An 11,081-nucleotide genomic window follows, 5' to 3' on the forward strand; every position below is an offset into this window, starting at 1 on the left:
TATATATATATATATATATATATATATATATATATATATATATATATATATTTTATACACTGGATATATCTTAGAAAATGGAAGGCAGTAGTGTTCGAGTACAATTTACTTTTTGTCTTAATGTGTTTGTCAAGTACAATGTACTTTTGTCAAAGTCTTAAATGTACTGCATTTGTCAAAGGTACTCACGCCAATGTACTGCATTTGTCAAAGGTACTCACGCCAAAAGAGAATCGGCATTTATGACTGTAATTGTCTTCTCGTCTGTTGTGATTTTTTCCTTTTTCACTAAGTGCATTAGAACATTTGATTAACTGATATCATAAAAACAATATTGTAAATGATACATTTTTTTAGATGAAACAAGCCTCGGCGTACTTTGTATTTTTGCTTTTACATATTACGCGTTCTGCTTCTGCTCATATTCGACATGTTTTGCTCATATCTTATTTCGTTTCAAGTTGATCGCTTTTTTCTTACCTCTGTCTTGTCATTCGCCTCTATTTTTATCTCTTAAGAAAATATTTTCCCATTTGAATACGGCCGTGTTCTTTGCTTCATTATATTGTACACTTATTCATCTAAACCATTTTCCTCTTTCCCTTCTGGTTTAGTCTCCCTTTATTCCTATTCCATATTAACCCCTCACCGCATTGTCAGAAAGAGGAGCTTCTCGTGTAGACTTCGCTGTAATCTGAATTACCATGATTTATCTGTTAGGCTTCAAGTAGGAAATGTCAAGGTAGTCGGCGAAGTGACTCTCTCTCTCTCTCTCTCTCTCTCTCTCTCTCTCTCTCTCTCTCTCTCTCTCTGAGGGTGTTCGTGTGTTTAGTGTTTCTTTCTGTTCACTTAGTTCCCCTCTGTTTCCAAGAATATTGTTACTTCAGGATAAATTCTGAGAGCCATGACTGAGCTGATTACAATGCAGTTCTTATTCACGAAAGCTACTGAAATTAACACTTATATGAAATATGGTGCTATTGTATGCCTAAGACTCTCTCTCTCTCTCTCTCTCTCTCTCTCTCTCTCTCTCTGTGTGTGTGTGTGTGTGTGTGTGTGTGTGTGTGCTCTTTAGATGCTTTGCTTTTGGTCACTTTTCTTAGTTGAATAAACCAGACTTTGTGAAAAAGAGACGATGTTGAATTATGGCCTACATATTATCGAAAAAATACCCCAATTTCTTGAAGTTGATCGTTACCAATTGTCTGTAATATGATGAATATTATTGGAGGTTAATTGATGATATTTTTTGACATATAATGACTTGAGAGTGAAAAAAAATCGTAAATTTTACTTGCCTTTCTTCTAAGATTTTTAATTCTTGCATTCTTTCCCTTTCTGTGTCTAGGATGAGTATTGTCATGTAAGGGTTATTCAAACAGCACTCCTTATCTCTTCGTTTCTTTATTTCATGATAATCTTTAATGAAGGAAAAATATTTGTATGGAAACAACAAGAAATAAGAGTGTTCTTAGACCGATTTGCAAATCATCGACAAGTTTTGTAATCTGTCCCATTTTCCTATATCTCCCAAAAGATAAATTTGATGACATTTGCGCTAACCTCTACTCAGAATCTTTTGATTAATCCTACAAACAAGCAAGCAAACAAGAACACAACCTCTGTTGTGGAAGCAATTATTTTCACATTTTCAAGTATGTTAAAGATGAATATAAACTACATCGTTGAAAAGAGTCCTCAGTATATAAAACGGCTATAAAAAAACGTTGATAGCAACATTTCAGAAAAGCATTAGAAAAGAATAGTGACCTTTTCGCCATGCGAAAAAGGAGATTAATTCGAATCCATTAAGACTATAAACTGCATAATACTTTTTCCATTGGTCGCTTTTGTACAGAATTTTTCGTCTATTGTTATGGAGGATATGAACCTCCGTTTAATCTTCTTAATAGCTTTCATTTCTTATAACAAGACTGTGTTCTTGATTGTTACAGAAAATATTTTTTTGGTCATCTGCGTGGAAGATTTTAATTCTTAAGTCTGTTTTTCTTGAATATATGGAAAGTAAACGTACTTCCCGTATTGTCTCCGATACACACACGAAAAATACGTTTTGTGAAAAGCAAATGATTTAAGGAGGGAAGGTCATGAGAGAAAACTCAGAAAAAATGGACTCAATTCCAACGGTCGTAATTTGCAGAAAGCCCATTAACACATTCGGACGCTTTCGGAGACCTAGTACACATATAAAAAAATGGTCACTTTATCTCCAAAGTCTTTAACAAATAGCTGGTTATTTACAGTTTTAATTTCTCTGAACTGTTCCTTGGTCGTTCCCCACCCGCAAAATGCACTTCATTTAATCTACATTTGAATGGGATGTCGACGTACGAGCGTAAATTCTTAAAGTATAGTGTTCTATAACACTGAGTATCTGAGGACGTCTTAGTAAGCTGTTAGGAGACATCTAGCATCGTCAGTGTGGATGATACACACTCACCCAAGAGAAGAGCGGTCTTGAAACTGTAATTCAGTGTCAAGCGATTTCCTTTAACTTATTTGATTACTTTCATTACGACTTCTCCGCTGAGACCCATTTAGCTTTGATGAAAAGCATAATGGATTAAAGGGAACGCGGAGACGGTTTCCTTGCTCTGGAAAGCCATCTCTTTTTTTTTTTTTTTTTAAAAGAAAACTATTGTGCCGGATTTGTTTGTCCGTCTGCACTTTTTTCTGTCCGCACTTTTTCTGTCCGCCTTCAGATCTTAAAACTACTAAGGCTAGAGGGCTGCAAATTGGTATGTTGATCATCCACCCACCCAATATCAAACATACCAAATTGCAGCCCTCAAGCCTCAGTAGTTTGTATTTTATTTAAGGTTAAAGTTAGCCATAGTTGTGTGGCTGGCAACTATATAGGATAGGCCACCACCGGGATCTAGTTAAAGTTTCATGGGCCGTGGCTCATACGGCATTATACCGGCACCACCGAAAGATGGATCTATTTTCGGAAAGATAGATCTATTTTCGGTGGCCTTGATTATACGCTGTAGCGGCTGAACAGAAAACTCGGTTGCGCCGAAGACACTTCGGCGAATTTTTTTATTTATTTATATACCGAGTGTAGTTGTAAGGCTGAAACACATTTCCATAGAAATGTTGTACTTAATTTTCATATCACCCACATGTCAAACCTAATTCATTTTAAAGTAAATGAGCGAAAGCAAAGAATAAATACGTTTTGTTTTAATTTGTACAAGCACTTTCCAGCACTCATCACCTGAGGGGAGAGAACGGTTATTCATGTTAGTCAAATGATATAATAGGCTGCACAGTTTTCCATGACGAAATCCAACAGATTCATTGTATTAATCATTTGAGGAAATTCCTCTGACAACATTTCTATAGAGATACAATTATTATTATTATTATTATTATTATTATTATTATTATTATTATTATTATTATTATTATTATTATTATGAAAGGGGTCCCCCTTTTAGGTAAGTGTTATTGAAAAAATTGCTGTTTCAACGGCAGTCTACTTACACAGTCTTCTCAATATTCCTTATTTTATTTTCCTCGGTAGCATGTATATGATATAATAAATTTTCAATGAACATAACAAAAAGAAGAAAATGAACAGTGAAAGAAGAATATCTTTCAGTGCTCTTTGGAAATTTATTATATCATTTGCCTGTTGTTAAGAAGAATATGAGAAAAATTGAGAAGAATCTGTATAAGGTGAATCCCGTTGAAACAGCTGTTAATTAATTAATTATTATTATTATTATTATTATTATTATTATTATTATTATTATTATTATTATTACTACTTAGTAACTTTACATCATGTAATAATGATCCATATTTCATGTTCTTTTTGCAAGATATTTATTTTTCAAGTGACTAGTATCCCCTTAATAATCTCCCCTCGAAAATAGCAAAATAGCCCGTAAGACAAAGCTAATGTCAATTAATCCAGGTAACAGGGGTTATCTTTCATTAATTAAGACATATATTTGCAGGTCTAGTTTATATATTCGTGTTAATTATTCATGTATGCAGTATTTCATGAAGAATGATCTCTTGTCGCAAAAGTTAAGCGCTTAAGCTATATGCTTATATGCTAACGTTAATGGTTTTCATATCAATTTGCATAGCGAAGTCTCAGCACTGTGGTTAAATTGTTCACGCCTGAATTGTATGTTTAATTCTGTGGAACAAAATCAACTATGTATAGGAAACTATTTTTGTTTAATAAGATACATTTATTTTTCAAGTGCCGTACGTGTGTGCTTTAAACATTCTACTGGTAACTTCAGACCGCTCTCATCTGGAGACATCACCCTTGTGTAAAAATATTTCATCATCAAAACGTTCCCAAATACTTTCAGCATTAATTCGTTAAAACGTGTCTACATTTATGCTTTTTTTTCTTACTTTCGTTTTCTTCCAAATGATGGTTTATGGGGCACTTACACTGGTTACTTTGATAGTCCCTAGGATCCCAACATGTCTTGATCGTTAGAGTGCATTTGCTCGCTATAAATATTCAGACACGGGTCTTCTTCAAATGGGATTTTCGTCCTGAGCACTTTTTCTTTGCTTCTGCATGATTTATTCCCGCGAATGACTTCACGAGTATTTATCAAGGAGAGTGCATACCGAGGCGCCTGTGTTCGTCTAGATGTCTGTAAGAACTTTTTCTTCTAATAATAAACATTAAATAAGACTTTTTCCAAATAATACTCAGTAAATGAGTATTTTTTGATTAGGGATCAAGATATATCTTTTCCTTTCCTGCATTGAGGGAGGGAAGGTTTCATTTAATAATGATTATCAACGGATTTAATTCTATTAATAATAGCTGCCAAAGTCTATTAACACAAGAAGTTTTCCTTTGATAAGGATTAACAAGAAAACTGTTTTAAAGCGTAACAGACTGAGTAACAGAAATCCTTTTAGCAATGATAGACAATAGTTTTAGGAATGTTTTGGTCCTTATTTTGATAAAGTATATTGCGATGTGCATAAAAGGATCATCGTTATTGTTTTAATATAGTTTAAGTAAGATTTTCTTTCGTTTAACAGAGTTTAACATTAGAACCCTTTTCTCTTATTGATAATGAACAAACGTTCCCTTTCCTTTAACAAGAAGTATTTTGAAGTTCTTTACCAAGCAGCCATCACCCCTACGCTCTCCCCACCCCTACCAGCAAAAAATAACTGTCGGTTTTATGTAGAAACTAATTCAGTATCATGGCGACGGTGCTTTGCTCTAGTGAGTGAAATCCTCTTGTTGCTTCTTAATGGGATTAATGTTGGTGTTTGACAACCGTCAGGCACATCTTAAAGCCCTTAGTGTCTGCAGGCAGAGGCAACACTGTGCTTTCCATTCTTGCTTTTTTGTTTGTTTGTTTGCCTTTTTAACTGTTAAAATGGCGCCACTAAGTTCGTGCTACGGCAAAAGTTGTTTTGCAGCAACTTATTTTTTCATTAAGATTTTTTATTCGAAGCTGATTTTTCATGTATATTTTCACGTTGTTTTATAGACATAACGTACTCTAAAGACAATGCAGCACTTTATGTATAATTGCTCAATCGTTATTTTTGTATAATTTCAGTTTATTTAAATAGATGTGTTGATTATTTATGTATGTATCTTTTCTACGGCCTTTCTGGAGATGACATATATATGTATAGAACTTAAGGTACCTCTTACATACTCTCGAAACCTGCCCCCTTCTCTCTCTCTCTCTCTCTCTCTCTCTCTCTCTCTCTCTCTCTCTCTCTCTCTCTCTCAGAATATACTGCTTTTGTTATTCTCGTTCCTAATTTTCTTGGATATCAGCAGCGTTGTTCCGTAATTCCTTAGAGAAATAAATCTGTCATAACGTAATTTTTCTTTCACTGCAGTCCAGAAGGCAAAATGCATGAAAGCATGGTTGCTATTTTGGATAAGTATGATATATTCATTCATTTCGCCTGACATTATTCCGCTATAAACGACAAACGTTTTCGCTCAATGTATCTCGGTACGTCATGATTCATTGTCGATATACTTTTGACAGATGCTCATATTCTTTAAAAATGAACTCTGAATAGTCACGAACACTTTCTTGTTGTTCATGTAATTATTTTTTTTTATTTAAATGCGTGTTATACTTAGCCACGTATACGTTTATTTACTTGCACCAAATGTTCTCTTTAGTGTTTATTTTATTTTTGTTTTAATCCCCAGCTGCAGTTTTCTTCCCTTTACTTTTTGACCTTCCAGCTTAACTGTTCCGCCTTCTTGTCTTTACCTTTCTGGAATACCTCCCTTTCAAGGATAAATCCTATCGGAGGGACCTATGACTAGAAACGTGACCAACCCAGCGCTGCCCGGAAAAACTCTGAATGACCGTCTGCGGGTAGGGGGAGGGAAGAGTGATAGGGGAGGGGGAGGGAAGAGGAATGGGGAATGGGAGGGGAGAAGGAAGGGAAGGGGAGGGAGAAGGAAGAGGTGGAGGGGTTTCTACTTTTTTCATGTGGATGTTCTTCCCTCGAACAGTCGTGAGTAAACTGACAGATATTACTATGGTGACTGTCCCTTTTGTCCAGGTTTTACTGTGCTGTCTGTCCCTTTTACCCAAATATTACTGTGGTGACTGTCTCCATTAGACAGTTATTACTGTGATGACTGTCTCCATTAGACAGTTATTACTGTGGTGACTGTCTCCATTAGACAGTTATTACTGTGGTGACTGTCCCTTTTATCCAGGTATTACTGTGCCGTTTGTCCCCTTTATTCAGGCATTATTTTGGTGACTGTCCCTTTTTTCCAGGTATTACTGTCCTGTTTGTCCCTTTTATCCAAGTATTACTGTGGTGACTGTCGCTTTTATGCAGGTATTACTGTGCTGTCTATCCCTTTTATCCAAGTATTACTATGGTGACCGTCCATTTCATCCAGGTATTACTGTGGTGACTGTCCCTTTTATCAAGATATTACTGTGGTGACTGTCCTTTTTACCCAGGTATTACTGTGCTTCCTGTCCCTTTTATCAAGGCATTACTGTGGTGACTGTCCCTTTTATCCAGGTATTACTGTGCTGTCTGTCACATTTAACCTGGTATTACTGTGTTGTCTGTCCCTTTTATCCAGGTATTACTGTGATGAGTGTCCCTTTTATCCAGGTGTTACTGTGATGAGTGTCCCTTTTATCCAGGTGTTACTGTGGTAGCTGTTAGTGAGGAAATTCGTTAGTGAGGAAATTCGCATTTTAACGAATAAGAAAAAGGAAACACCGTATATCTTGCATGTCGGGCTTAGCCAGCAGCTTCTACTCATGCACGGATGGGGAAGACTCTCTTGGCTTCGATTACTACAGAAAGTGGATCTTTACTTATAGAAATTACCGATATAGGTTTCCAGTGTTGATTTTATGGAGGCAATTAAGAATTATCGTATATTATTATCAAGATTCACGTAAAATCTGATAAAAATTGATGTTATAGGGGATTTATTGTTGCGACGCCTGGAAGAAAACCTGGAGAGGTCATGTGAAAATTACCATTAACCCATAGAGCACGTAAAGGAGGACCTGATGGAACTACTAAAAACAAAAATTTCATTTGTGATGTCCGTGTTTGTCTGTCTGTCAAGGGGGTACGGGTTTGAAACCTACCCTATTATTTAAGTTGGGTCAAATGATGGCCACTTACCAAATTTTTTAGATTTGGTAAAGTAGTTCGGTTTTCTATACCGCACAGACATACAAACATTTGCTTTTATATATAAGATTGCCGAATACTATGATCACACATCTTTGGACCGTCTCCAGAAATTGGAAATTTTACGGAACAGATACAAAAGAGTAAGTTGACACAAGAAAATAATTGGGACCCAGTGAGGTAGGATAAAAGGAAATCTTAGCCGGGCAAGTTACCTAAAAAAAAAAAAAAAAAAAAAAAAACAGAAGCCAGTAATGAGATGATAATTGAATAGGCAAGTGAGATTTTAATTGCGCTTTTTTTCATCTTTTAATAATTCAGGGCCATAAACCCTCCGGTTATGCCTCAATTTTGTGCCGGTGTTGAGACCAGTTGGAGGTGTAGTTTTTGACAGAATTTACTTTTGTGACTATTATTACTACTTAAAGAAAAGGAAATGAGGCTAATGCCGGGGACACCTTCTAATCCTTGAGCTTTAGGGATTACCTCTTCCATTTTCTATCCCCTTATATAATGTATATTTGTCATAAGGATTTAATACTACCAATATCTTTTCTGTAACCTTCTGCAACCTTTTTGAACCCTGTTCTTCACCAATTACCATTTTCTTTCTCTTTCACATGGTCTGGGAGTCCGGTGGAATGGCACCACTTGCCCAATAATTGCCATTGGGTCTTCACACTCCCCTCCACATCTCGTCCTCTTCCTTAAGACGGTGCGCAGTCTCTCTCTCTCTCTCTCTCTCTCTCTCTCTCTCTCTCTCTCTCTCTCTCTCTCAACTATGATTGTTCCTAAAGTCATTAATAAGACATATTCGGCATCCCACATTTTTACATTGTTACCAATTTGTCCCCATAGTCTTTATACTATTAGGTAATGCTGTTGTTATTATCTTATGCCCCATAAACGAATATGTCTAAATTTTTGTTACTGGCATTATTCCTCTTCTTCTTCTGTTTCATATATTGAGCATTATGGACTGCCATTCATCCTTTACTGACTACCCTGAAGTATTTTTAAAAGTCACAGAGCTTTCATGCTAAATTATAAGACTCGGACAAATATGTTTTCTCTCCTGGACATCAGGCTAGATCTTTGAATTCTATACTAAAATGTCAAAAATCCACAATAAATGGTTATTATGTTTAATGTATAAATTAAAGTTTCAAATTTGAAAGTTATGTCATATAAGAAAAAAAAAAATATAAATATATATATATATATATATATATATATATATATATATATATATATATATATATATATATATATATATATATATATATATATATATATATATATATATATATATATATATATATATATATCTTCCACAAGATTAATTGTATGACAGGAAATGCTCATTGTAAATATATCGAAATTGTGGCCCTGAAATAAATGCAAATAAACGTAGGTTTGACGTCCTTTGAAATATTCCTTTCTCCTTAATGATCCATAGCAGCTTGTTGAAAAGAGAAGTTTCCTCGAGAAAACTCAGAGCGGGCGTTTGGGGAATATCCCAGAATGATTCCGGAGGCGGCAGAGTCAGGCGTCCATGTAAATGTCCTCATGAATATGCATCAAGATGTTAATGGGGTTTTCGACGGGAGAGAAGAAGCGACGAAATAATTCCTTTCTGTTACCAAATGGAGATGTTTTAATTACAATACATCTCTCTCTCTCTCTCTCTCTCTCTCTCTCTCTCTCTCTCTCTGTGTGTGTGTGTGTGTGTACGACACTCTGGTCACAAACCGAACAGCTTACGTTCAGTCCCCGAACGTTGCGTTTCTCAAAACACGGGAGTGAAATCATTCATAAGCTATTTTAAGGTTCACTTTCTTTCTCTTAGCTTATAACTTTCACAAGTATTATTGGCTATCATCACATTATATTTACTATTCCAAAATATTTTACGCCGTTTTGCTCTATGGATACGAAAACAGAGTCTGGCAGTATTGTTATGCGTCCGAATAGGAGTTGTACTTCAACTAGTGCATTTGGAATCGGTCTTCTGTGGTGTTACAGTATGATAAATACTCTGCTACTTAACAACACATTCACAAGGAATCTCTGATTCGAGTAAAGGAGATTTTGGAATCCACGTCAGCAGTAAAACCTGGAATATGAATGTATATGATTTTTTCAGGACGACACTGGAAATCTGATATTCGTGAACGAGGAAATCTTAAGCCCAATCTTTATGCTGCCCTTCCCAACAGACAATCGCCATTTCTAATCGTACCAACGTGCACATTACATATAAATTTACTAATCACATATCAACTGTCCACATTCACCAGTGAACAAGACTGGAGTTCTGTTAATTGCAATTTATTATTTTGGGTTGTTAATGGTGTTGTATGGGCTTTTAAATTTCCTTGGACAATGTGAGAGCGCAGTAAAATGACATTCATATATATGTATACAGTTTATAATATATATATATATATATATATATATATATATATATATAATATATATATATATATATATATATATATATATATATATATATATATATATATATATATATATATATATATATATATATATATAATATAAATATATATATATATATATATATATATATATATATATATATATATATATATATATATATATATATATATATATATATATATATTAACTTTATCACGTATACAATTGTTCTGTGCATTAATAGAATTACTAAAAAGGACCTCATTCAACTGGATACATATATGTATTTAATGGAGTTTTTTATTCAGAAAAAAGATACAAGCTTTCATGGACAAACAGTCACATTATCTATATATATAGAAATCATCAACACACAATACTTGATACTTAATAATGTGGACTGTTTGTCTGCATAACTTTGTAACTTTTCTGAATAAAAACTTTCTAAATACCATCCAGTTTGAATGAGATCCTTTAGTAATATATATATATATATATATATATATATATATATATATATATATATATATATATATATATATATATATATATATATATATATATATATATATATATATATACATATTCATACATATTACATACATAGATATAGATAAGATTAGTGTGTATGCAGTTGTTATTGAATACTTCCATTAGCTTTTTATGCGTTCACTTGAATATGTTCATGTTACTTTACGATGCACAAACTTCCTAAGTAATGAACTATATCGATAGCAGGGTTATTTATTTCTAATTTCCAGCCGATCGTGTAAAATAAGTGAAATTAAAAACATATTAAAGAAATGATGTAATGAATTTTGTAAATATTACTCAAATATCATATCCAGTATAGTATCGCTGGCTTTTTAATTAACATGACTGTTAAAACGAGCCACTAAAACAAGCAATTTTCCAAAAACATTTCCACTGAAGTATTTAAATCTATTGTCTTTTATTGCATT

The sequence above is a fragment of the Macrobrachium rosenbergii genome, chromosome 41 (genome assembly GCF_040412425.1).
Source record: "Macrobrachium rosenbergii isolate ZJJX-2024 chromosome 41, ASM4041242v1, whole genome shotgun sequence".
NCBI classification, from domain to species: Eukaryota; Metazoa; Arthropoda; class Malacostraca; order Decapoda; family Palaemonidae; genus Macrobrachium; species Macrobrachium rosenbergii.